The 12,581-nt window shown below is 30.0% G+C and overlaps 1 protein-coding gene across 1 annotated transcript in view; it reads left to right on the forward strand.

Annotated features, from left to right (window-relative positions):
- The first annotated feature begins 10,376 nt into the window (after positions 1-10,376).
- Positions 10,377-12,581, forward strand: part of LOC139519642 (TP53-binding protein 1-like) — a 44,129-nt gene continuing 41,924 nt past the window's right edge. Inside the window, exon 1 of the mRNA XM_071311844.1 lies at positions 10,377-10,447. The gene's annotated coding sequence lies outside the window, so the exon portion shown is untranslated. The remainder of the gene's footprint in view (positions 10,448-12,581) is intronic.

Genomic DNA, 12,581 nt, shown 5'->3' on the forward strand with positions numbered 1-12,581 from the left:
ATGTCAAGCAAACATTTTGGAAAATTGTTCTGTCTTTTATAAATTATGTATGTGCCTGTAAAGTCAGGAGCCTGTAATTTAGTAGTTGTCGTTTATTGTTGAATATCCAATTGGTTTTTCAGTCATTGTTTTATACATAAATTGGGGGTTAATCAATTTAACAAAACAAAGGTTTTTTGGTTTTTATTGTCTATTTTGGGTCCTATAACAGCGTTGTTTTGATGGAACGATTATAATTACAAAGCAGTGTGTTAATTTAATTTTTTTATCCGTCGTTTATATGGATTTTTTTGTTGTTGTTATTTTTTTGTTTTTTTGTTATTGTAATATTAAAAATTACACTGGTCTTCAATCGTTAACAAATTGATCGAAATATTTCCTTGAAAAAAAAATGAAAACAACACGTTTAATAATTTCTTGCGTCCGAAGCGCTTTTTTTATTTACCTTCATCGGGAACGCTCAAAGCCAAGCATTTGAAATCCGGAGATGTATAAGTACCGAAACTGTTGAAGAGCTATATGTAAAAAACCTAAAATAAATAGCCAAATTCATCTAAAGATAAGCGACAATTAACCCAACAAAACCTGAAGGTGCTCTAAGTGCTCCGGAAAGGTAAGCAATCTGTCGTGTTGCTTTTGTAAGCACAGAGCCTGTGATAAAGTCTTATTCTGGAGGTCACATTAGAGGAAAAGAGGACGGTATATTGTGTTTACAACAATGTGAAACAGGTATTCTATAATGGTCAAACAACTCGATCATGAAACCGTCCGTAACATTTTCGGTGGGATGATTTCAACTTCACCAATTATAACTCTAGTCTTGGTTCAATATCTTATTTGTAAACAACAACCTGGCTTCTATCATTATGCAAGCTTTGGGATATCATATCAACTGAAAAATATATACTTCATATACAGGCGCTGCTTGAATGTTTCTATATAAAGATATAAATGCGGCACAAATTTGGACAATAGGGTCAACATGAAATCAGTGTTATCACTATTACAGGAAGTTGTATTAGTAAGAGACAACAGGTGTTTGTTGAATACTTCTGCTTCAGTGAAAAACAGGTCTAAAACAACACTCGTAGTAAAAGGTTAAAGATGTTTTATAATAAACTTTAACTGAAATCGGCAGTATTTGGACCAGATGCCAGAAGGTATTTAAACCATCAGATCAGTGTAAGAAGGACCGTTTTAACGAATCAAATCAGAATATCATGTTTTTCGGTCTTGTTATTGAAAGTTGTAGCTCTACATTTTTGATAATATAAAAGATTGACACTTAGGTAAGAAACTGTTTGAAATGCCGACTAACGTAATTTTCATACGAGATACGTTTGCATAATATATAACATTTAAGATGAGCACGATTACTGTAATTGAAATTTGGAAAGTATTGAAAGGATATGTGGTATCTGTGATCCTGTTAGGTAAATTGTGTCACAGTTCAAAACCAATAAACTAAAATGCAAAGTTACAAAGTGAGCTTCATTTTAAATTGTAAAGCAAACAACAATCATTCATCATCATTTTAAAGACATATATTCTAGCAAACATATCAAGTTATCAGAACAGTGTTGTACTGTCTGCAATGTGCTTATAGAGCACCAATAATTATCCATGTTTCAGATAATAAAGAATCATGGGTTTGAATATTCATTGAATCATGGATTTGTATGGTAAGAGCATGCATATCCTTGATCAAATTTAAAGATTTGTTTATCCCGAAAATGATCACAATTTTTTTATGAATAAATTTAAACATGGACAAAAAGACGAAATGATGAGATATGGCCTAACAAATTCAAAATGAAAATATAGCGCATGCCAAACAAGGCAACATTTAAGCTCAAATCATTTAAAAAGTGTACATGTATCGATTATTTCAAAATTGATTCTTTATACTCAGTCTTGGCACTCAGGAGCAGATGATTTTTTCTATCAAAGTTAAGGATTAAACATTGAAATTTATTCGAGTATATTTCCTTGTAGACAGTACCAATTTTCAACAATGCAGATTGAGAACCGAGGCTTATACGAAGTTGACTTTTTTAATAAGAGTTTTAATAATTTTGATATGATTAGATAGTTAGGTCAGAAAATAATGGATTTAAATGGATCGTGAGGATACGGCTGGATATAAATATAAGTTATATGTCATTTAAAATGGTAGCTATCCTCCTTATTCATGCTATTTTGAAATCGTGCCCATTTTTTAAAAAATAGCCGAATTTTTTTTTAAACACTTCATAACACCGTGTAATTCGCGGCCAGGGGGATTCTCAGAGAATAAGCATATATTTCCTATCACTTTTACTTGTTGCGGGACTGGTGGTAATCAAATAACACTATTATTACTGAAAGCAACAAACTGGTACTTGACAAATCATTGTAATTTCCTAATTTGATGTCGTATAGAATAGAATATTTTTATTTCCCAAATTAAAGGGCATAAAATCAGATACAATTGATTTACATAATTGGTAACAACAACAATAATAGAGGCATATACATATATATTTGGAATATAAGCATTGGTCAGAACCAACCAAAAAACACATATATATTGTGAATAAAAGAATAATAAAATTACATTATACATGTATATGTATTTATTCTCAAATTATTTACTTGACTTAGTGTCAGTGTTCATACCTGATCTCCTTAATTCAAAACAGTCACAAATATAACAGCCCAGTTTTTCCATAAAGAGTAACATTTTCTTGGGTCAAGAGCCATAAAAATTTAGAAGATTTATTTAAATTTATAAAATTATAACAATTGTTAGAAATGTCTTGAAAAAAATTGTCCCTTTGAATATCATAAAGAGGGCATTCTAATAAAAAATGAAGCTCATCTTCAACTTTACCAAGTGAGCAATTAGAACAAAGACGCTCAGATCTTTCTATATGCTTTTTTGAATATCTGTCTGTCTCAATTTTTAAAGAGTGAGCACTTATTCTTAATTTACAAATTGACTGTCTTTTTTTGAAGTCCTGCAATTCTAAATATTTTTCTTTTTTAAAACAATTTTTTATAGAAAAATAAGTACCAAGCTTCCCTTTTTCGGAGTTAATTGTTTGATACTTCAGTTTATTCCAAAATGTGAAATAACTTTTACATAGTTTTTTTTAACATACTGACATAAAGAACCAATTGATCGGTCAAAATTTGGTAATTCAATCTCTCTCTGAATATAATCTATACTAGAATACCATGTATTTACATTAGAGCTATGTAACTGTTTACAACATATAAATGCATCAAATAATAATCCTTCTTTCAAATGTTCCAGTCTATGACAATATTTTAACATTGATAAAATTATAGTAAAATACATAGAAAATCTACCAAGCTCTGACATTACAGCTATATTACTTGACTTTCTGTTTACACCAAGAATATATTTCATAAATTTGGTATGAGCTTTTTCAGAAGAATCCTGACCAAAGACTTTTTCTAATATATAATCATTATCTTTTTTACAAGCAGCTGAATCCGTTCTAAACATTCCCCATATTTCACTGCCATATAATAGTATGGGTTTAATTGTATGATCATAAAGATGTAAAAAAGTGGCAATACTAGGGTTAGATGATGACAAGCATCTCTGTAGCTTAAAACAAGCTTTTAAAGATTTGTTGTATAATTCATCTTTACACTGCTTAAATATACCACTAGATGTAAATGTGATTCCAAGATATCTATATAATTTTGCACTTTCAATCTCTTTACCTCCAAAATGTAAACAGCATTTTTAAAAATTTTCCTGGCTTGTTAAAAATTATACTTTTTGTCTTTTTTAAATTTACATCAAAACACCATTCTAAACAATATTCATGTAACATATTAATTCTCTTTTGCAAGCCTTCCTGTGTTTCTGAAAAAATTACTACATCATCAGCATACATAAGACAGTCTACTCTACGGTTATTAATATTTACTGGATCAGGACAAGATAAAAACTTGTCAGGTAGATCATTAATAAATATTTTTAAACATGGAGTCATTTCATTATCAATTTTAACACAGAGGTCACTTTTATTATACATATCTTTAATGATAGAATAAAACTTTCCAGTAATATTGTTTGTTAAAAGCTTATATCTGATACCCTCATGGATCACGTTATCAAAAGCCTGTTTAAAATCTACAAAACAGACAAATAGTTTACTTTTTACTTATATATTTATCGATAATGGTTTTTAAAACAAAAACATGATCAGATGGTCTACATTTTTTTGAAAATCCAATTTGACATGGATTAATCACTGATTCTTTTACCAAAAATTTATCTAGTCTGTTATTCAAAACAGAGTTAAATAATTTACCAACACAAGAGTTAATGGCAATGCCACGATAATTATCTGTTTTACTTGGATCACCAGACTTAAAAACAGCAGATAAATAGACTGATGACCACTGCATTGGATAAATACCAGATGAAAAAACATGATTAAACAGTTTCTGAATTAAAGGATCTAGAACTAAACTTCCTGCCTTTAGCATCTCATTAGGTATACCATCCAGACCTGAGGCTTTACCAATTTTGAGTTTAGATATTGATTCAAATATTTCTTTAGTAGAGAATCTAATTCACAAAAAGTTTTATTTTTTTCCATATTTTCTATTTTAGAATTAATTTCTTTAATTCTTGTCTCACTAATTGAAGGAGATTTATTCAAATCTGAAAAATGATTAAACCAGACTTCTGGTTCTACTGACCTTCTTTTACTATCATCTGTAGACTCCTTTAAAGAATTAATAAGTTTCCAGTATTGTTTTGGATCAGAATCTCTTAAATTGTCAAGGCTATTCAGGATGGACTGTTTAAATGTGCGCATTTTATATTTACGCAATTTATTATACTCTCTGTAGCATTTATAATATGAACCTCTGACAATAGGATCATACGGAAATTTTGACAATAATTCTCCTTTAGATACTAGAATTTTCCTCTTTACACCTAAATCAGAATCAAACCATTTACAATTAGGTTTTCTTTTTTTAGATGATTTATGGCGAAAAATATTTGCCTTTGTAGCAGCAACATTTATTATGTTTAAAAAATCAGGAACTGCTCTCTCTGAATCTTCATTGCCATATTCATGATTCATAAAATTATTTAAAAGAGATTTGCAAACAGGGTGGCAATTAAAGTGCATCTTGAAATTGACTTGTTGATGATTTTGTCCACTTATAACCACCCGGAAATGCATTCATTTTAAATTTATTAATAGTTAAATGTGAAGAATAAGTTGCTAAAATTCCAAAAGACAACTTACAATGACAATCTGAAAAATTTTGGATGAAATCTGATATTTTGAAAGATAGAATTTTAGGTAAAAGTGCCTCTGAGACAATAACATAATTATGGCAAGCCGTTCTCATCAAAACTATGTTTAAACCCTTTTCTCGAAAAAAAATACACACTGAGATTTAAAAACCTAAAATAACACACTGAGAAATCGAAATTACACACTGAGATTTAAAAAAAATAAAAAACACACACTGAGAATTCAAAATTACACACTGAGATTTTAAAAAGACACACTGAGATGAAATAAATTGAAAAACACACACTGAGAATTGTTAATTACACACTGAGATTTCAAAAATACACATTGAGATTAATATGCAAATTACTAATGAATATTCATGAGATGAATAATTCAACAGATTAATATCTTGATCTCAAGAACACTTGTCATTATAATGAAATGTGATTCCTTCAACCAACATTCGTAATAAATTTCAAGACTTAACATCGCTCATATTCATAAGTTTGTTGCCTATAATTCAGATCATTACTACCAGTGTATCGGGATGATTTTTTTTAACTTAAAACCGTGGGTCCCTTTTCAAAAGTCTTCCAACTGTCTCCCTGATTTCGCTAGTTAATCTTTTATATTTTTGTTACGTTTATATGCTATAATAGACACTTTCAGTAAAAATTTCACTGCATTCTTTTGCAGATTGTTCCAATGTTTTCTTATAATTTTAGTAAAGTTTTTCACCATTTGGTTATATTTTGTAATAAGAGTAAGTGGGTATTTTTCTAGTTCTTGTATTTTTAAATTTTTTTTTATATTAATAATTTGGAACCAAATCGAAGGACTAACGAGTTATGTCCCCTTGTTGTTTTAAGCTTGTAATAGATTCAGATTAAGTATGCTAATTAGATATGTGCGCATAAAAAGTGCGCACAAATCTCAGTGTGTAATTTTAAATTCTCAGTGTGTAATTTTAAATTCTCAGTGTGTAATTTCAAATTCTCAGTGTGTGTTTTCGGTTTATTTATTCTCAGTGTGTCTTTTTTAAATCTCAGTGTGTAATTTTTAATTCTCAGTGTGTAATTTTCAATTCTCAGTGTGTAATTTTCAATTCTCAGTGTGCGTTTTTCATTTTTGTAATCTCAGTGCGTCTTTATGAAATCTCAGTGTGTAATTTTTAATTCTCAGTGTGTAATTTTCAATTCTCAGTGTGCGTTTTGAAGTTTTTAAATCTCAGTGTGCTTTGTTGTAATTCTCAGTGTGTAAATTTTTCGAAAAATGGTTTAAACATAGTTTTGACGAGAACGGCTTGCCATACATAATCTACAACACTCGATCCTGTGGGTTTATGGCATGTAAATTTACCATACAAATCTCCAAATACTCTTCCATTTCAAATTCTCATTTTTGTAGATATACATAAATCTAATAACTGTTTACCTCTAACATCAACCTTACTATCATAACTATGTCTTACATCTTGAATAGTATCACAATCATAATCATTATATATATAGGTAAATGAGTATCATAAACATCATTTTGTATAAAATCTGGCCCTGATCCTGACCGAGCATTCAAATCACCACATAATATAATATCTCCTAAATGTTTATAAGTGCATGTCATATCCCTTTCAATAATATCTAATACATCATCATCAGACTGATGTAAATAACTTGACATACTTGGAATTATATAGGCTAGACACAGATATATATCATTTGTTAGATTAAAAAAGTTCTTATTCAGTTTAATCCACTGATAATCTTTACTGGTATTTTGCAAAATGTTTATGCCTGGACGGATAATATTCTTTATTAGTATACCAAGGCCCCCATAAAATCTTGAATTAGAGGACTGTACTCTACAAACTGGGGAAAAATTGTATCCCTCAACACTAATAGGGGTGTTATATCCCAAATGTGTTTCTGTCAATAGTATAATATCATAATGAATGATCTGTTTTAGAAATGAGGGGTCATGTAATTTATTGTAGGATTAAGAAATTAAGCCCCCAACATTCCAAACACAAAAAGATAAATTAGAAAATAGAATATTCTTGTGCTTATTCATTACTTCAATTTAATGTTTAAGAAATAGTGTTGTTAAAATGGGGTGTTGCTAAACGGCGGAAACGGAATACGGAACGGAAACGGAAACGGAAACTGAAAGAATTGACATCTTTTCTTTTTGGTTATCTCATCTAAATAGGCATGTTTTATAAAGTATAACACATGTTTACAAGAAAGAAAAACAGAGGAATAAATCTAAAATAAAAGATTTTAGAGCATAAAGTATTGAAATAATTAGCAGGACATATAATGATGAGACTGAAATACAAGATCCTAGGCTAGATCATGCATACGTCGTTTATGTGATTCAGGAAACGGTTCGACTTTTCTTATTTAAAAAAAAAGTTGAATAAATGTCAATAAGATAGTTACCCAACAGCACAAAAATAAATTTACATATGGCCAAAAAGATGGACATTGGCCTCGATTCTATAGATAGGTTGTGAAGTCATACATTTTGGGGAAAATGCTTTTCATCAATTTTTTCTTTTGTTTCATTTTCAATTGTCTTGAATTTTCCTGTGGTGTTTCTTGTTGGGCCTTGTTGCGTTGTTCTGCATTAGTGATTTTCGTTGTAACTTTTCGTGTATAATGGAAAGAAAACTAAAAAGAAACCTAATGGGACAATGATGTAAGGACAACAACCGATAAGGAAACCCGGGAACTAGAATAATATAATCTTTATTTTTATGTAGAAAATAATTAAATTGACAAAATCGCTTACTATAAAAACCTTTCTCACCCGATTACAATACTGAAGTACGCTGTTTGGTATTACCGTCGGAAAAGCAAATATGCAACTCCTAGAATTTAAAACTAATAAATACGAATTGATGTGAAACAAGTGGCGGAAAATTAGTAGCCTACATGGATATACGATTTGCACAGTTTCCTTACCAATATAGTCGTAGTCATGTCCTATGCCTTTCAAACTCCAAATGTCCACACTAAGTCAGCTTTAAATATCATACCGCTTAATTCTTCTCTGAAAAATCAGTCCCTCTCAAGGAGCCGTGATTTTTTTCTTCATTTTTCCAATGGAAAATAGTGTCACTCATTCAGTATGATGTTTTACTATTATTTAAAACATTTAAAGATAGTCGAAAGATACCACAGGGACATTCAAACTCGAAAGTCGAAAACAAACTGGCAACGCTATGACTAAAAACACAAAAAAGACCAAAAGACTAAAAAAACGAATAGACAAACAGACAAACAATAGTACACAAAACACAACATATAAACTAAACTGCGATATTTACTAAAAGCATTGATGATATTATAATAATCCAGCCGGTTACGCATTATGTTGGAGCATACTATATGTAAGGGCATCTTAGAGAGAATGCATAGGGCAAATGTACAAACGTCTGCTGTTCTCCATTCATCAGGTATTCAGCTGGTATTGATGATTGAATTTGTTGCAAAATTAGTAAATAATGATAAAATGTTTAGCCGCTAATTCATGATATATTTTTTAGACATTCTATGGCTTATTTCTGTTGGCCTTCATACTTTTGATGTATTGAGTCCATATTCTAATTTTCTTTCTTTCTCGCCCTACTTAATTTATTATGTCTTTTCATTTTGGATTAAACGGTTTATTTAGTGGTAAAATTGAGAATGGAAATGGGGAATGTGTCCAAGAGACAACAACCCGACCATATAACAAGACAACAACAGAAGGTCACCAATAGGTCTCCAATGCTGTTTTAATATTTAGGCTATGTCTTCTTAATTAATGTAATTATATAAATTGAATTGTTCATTCAGTGTTTCTGCTCTGTCATGTTCGTTTTCTTCTGGTTTTAGTCTTTAGTGGTGGTATACTTTGAGAGTTCTTTTTTTTAATCTGACCTGGCCCTACCAAGTTAGCTTTCACGTCACTTGACGTCCGTCGTCCGTTTTCGTCTTTGATAACTTTTCCAAAAATGTTACAAGCACATGTCTTAATGGAAGTTTTTAACAGTTTTTGTTAAAATGCAATGCAAGTGCTGTCTATTGAAAACCTCTATGAATAGCGAAAACCTGATGGTCATATGATTTCTAATATGAGTTATCACCCTTAATAACACATTTTACCACTTTCCATGTTTGCCTTTAGTATAGAAAAATATAAAAATAGTTAAAAACTATTAATTGCAAAAGTTACCAGCAAAACAAGATTTACAAGGAGGTCAAAATTTCCGGCGAAATCATTAGTCGACTCGTTATTAGAGTCTTCGCTCTTAATGATTTTACCGATCATTGGTGTTGTTACCAAATATCTTGAAAACTATATATAACCGATAGCTAGAAACTATTGAAACAAAAATAGTCAGCAAGACAAGATCTACAAACAAGTTAATATTTCCGTTATAGTAAGTAGACTTTTTAAACTAATGATTGACCTTAAATGACGGACGACTTTTCATCCTCTCTTGTGTTTTGGGTAAAAACTAAAGAAGATAGAAAGATTTTTATCATGAACTATTCAAGTCTATAATCACGGTTGGGGAGTTCCTGTTGTTTAAGATGCACAAAAACCTGGATGAATGGCACGTGCTCTTTCTATCATCTTCAGTGTTTTTTAAGCTAATAATGTTATGTATTTCCAAAACTGTTTGCTATATTTTGATATCTAGCTCCTATTCTATTGTCAACATAATTGTTGTGTGATTTCATTTATACTTCAGTCGTTAATCATTTTCGTAGTTCTTTCCATTTCCCCCTTATATTCCGTCCATATAAATATTTCTTTCCGTGTCCGTTTCCGTTCCGTTCCGTTTTCCGTTTCCGCCGTTTAGCAACACCCTGTTAAAATGTGTACTGAAATATTCAAGTAATTTGGGAGAAAAAAATAAAATAAACCTTGTGTAATTCACAAAATGTTATATGAAATATAGACACACACTAAAAAAAATAAAAAATTCCCAAACAGATATGTTAAGTTCAAAACTAAATTCAAATAAAGTTATACAATACAATATTAATTTATAAATAGACCGGATATTCTTTGCTGTTTCCTAAACCGATTTAAGTAGCTAGATTTACTTTTATAAAGGGGAAGCAACTCAACGCGAGATATCTCGCGGGATTTCTGAAAAAGAAGCATAAGTAAGCGAAAAATTGGTTTTCTTATCAATTTCTTCACATAGATCATCTTCTACCAAATATTGAATCTGAGGAGTGAACATTTATCTAATGATTCATTGTATCTGCAATTGACAATTTGATCAGAGCCTTATTTCTGCACGATAGACGAAGAGAAAGTAACAAAATCGTTTATGGTTATTTATGTTTTTTAATCAGAACATGATAACATTCATAACTTTAGACAATGACCAAAATTGGAAAAAATGATTTTTTTTACACAGTCACCTACGAATTTACTCTAAGTACGATCTTGTGAATCTGGAAGATTTTTAGGCATATCTTTCACTAGCCTGTATGGCAAGCCAAAGTGGACAAAAAGAGGGGTGCGACTTTTTACCCCAACATACTCCAATAGGCCTATACCTCAAAAACAGTTTGAACATAATATTATTGAATAATAATATCATTTTAGGCATTTCCATGTTATTTTAACACCAATAAACTTTATTTTATAAATATATTTAATTTTAAATCACTTTTTTCATTGAAACTTGTTCCGTTCCTGTCAGCCGCTTACGATCACAAAATTACTTTTTACCCCAATATACCCCAATATTCTCCAATAAAACGTTTCAGCACAATATTCTTGTTGTGAAATGATATTTTACCCATATTTATTTTAAAAAACAACCCTATGCACATTTGTGTGTGTTTAGAAGCTTTAAAACTATAGTTTACTCGAATAATGATAATGGTAACACTAAAGACCAGAACGGACCTGAAAATACACAGGGCAATTTTTAAATTGCTATTTCTGTTTTACTCCTTCAAATTTAAGTTTTATTCAATAAAATTTGTATTTTCTTAATCAAATTTGAAAAGTTTTTCATACAGTTGTATGTAGATAAAATTAGAAATATTTTACTTATGTTTTGAAATATTTTTTCAATTTTGATTTTTGATTTTTTTTTCTCATATTTTTAAAATAAATGTCTCAAATAAAATTTGAAAATGTTCTCTTACATGAAATTAGATTTTGAAATTTTCATTGAACAAATTATGTTTAATAATCACATGTTTAAAATTTACGTAAACTTGGAAGGATCAGAAATTACAAAGTTGGTAGTTTCAATAGATAAACTTCAAATTGAAAACTTGTAAAAAATAAAATTTGTTAAATTCTATTCATCTAGATGAAAAAATATTTTTCTGATGCCACAACTCATGCCTGAATGGGGAGATTCAAAGACTTGAATGGACATCAATCTTACGGTGGGGTTCATTTTAACTGAAGAACTATTTATTCAATAGATTTCTTTCTTATTCTCTGTTCCTTATTATAAAGTCGAGGCTAGTCATTTAATTAAAATCAACCAAGTTTTAAAAGAATTAAATGTTTGTAATATAAAAAAAAACATGGACCTTAACGATAACATTATAAGACATCAAGACCAGAAATTCTGTATATTTTAATTTTTTTTCATTTCTTTATCTTCATAAGTTATCACTAATTCCAGACCGACCGGGCAAGGGTTGTAAAGCCAGTCAAGGTCGTTAAAAACTTCCATTTGTTGTCTTATTCCAGCCTTTAGTTAGGACTAAAATTGAGAAAAACATATTTTTAGATACATGTAGGAGGTATATCTTAAAAAGCCTGAATATTCCCGAATTGTACATGTATCTACAATTCTGCAGATAGCATATTAAATATTTATTTGAAGAAGAAAAAAGTCTTATAAGCCAACACTCTTCTTCTTCTTTAATATAGTAGTTAAAAAACTCAATAAAGAGTATTCAATACGTGTGTGTTACATTGTTAGTAGGTGCCGAATGTCGATTTACAATTAAAGATCAAAGATAAAAAAATGTGGTGCAGGATAAAACATTTCATCATCTATGTAATCAATGTCTTGAAAACTTCTATATAGTTGGAGCTTTCAGTGTCGAATACAATAATTTATTCCAGGCTATTACTGTTCTCAGAAGTGAACTGGGAAAAGGAAAAGGCCTAAATGTTTCTAAAAATATACAGGTAGATTTATTGAAACTTGTAAAACTCTTATATGTTCAATGGATCTTCTGCAAAATTGGATTATATTAAAGAAAGCGACTGTCGATTTATAAAATGAAAAGATCTGAATGGCTCTTAAAATTG

This window comes from Mytilus edulis, chromosome 4 (genome assembly GCF_963676685.1).
Source record: "Mytilus edulis chromosome 4, xbMytEdul2.2, whole genome shotgun sequence".
NCBI lineage: Eukaryota > Metazoa > Mollusca > Bivalvia > Mytilida > Mytilidae > Mytilus > Mytilus edulis.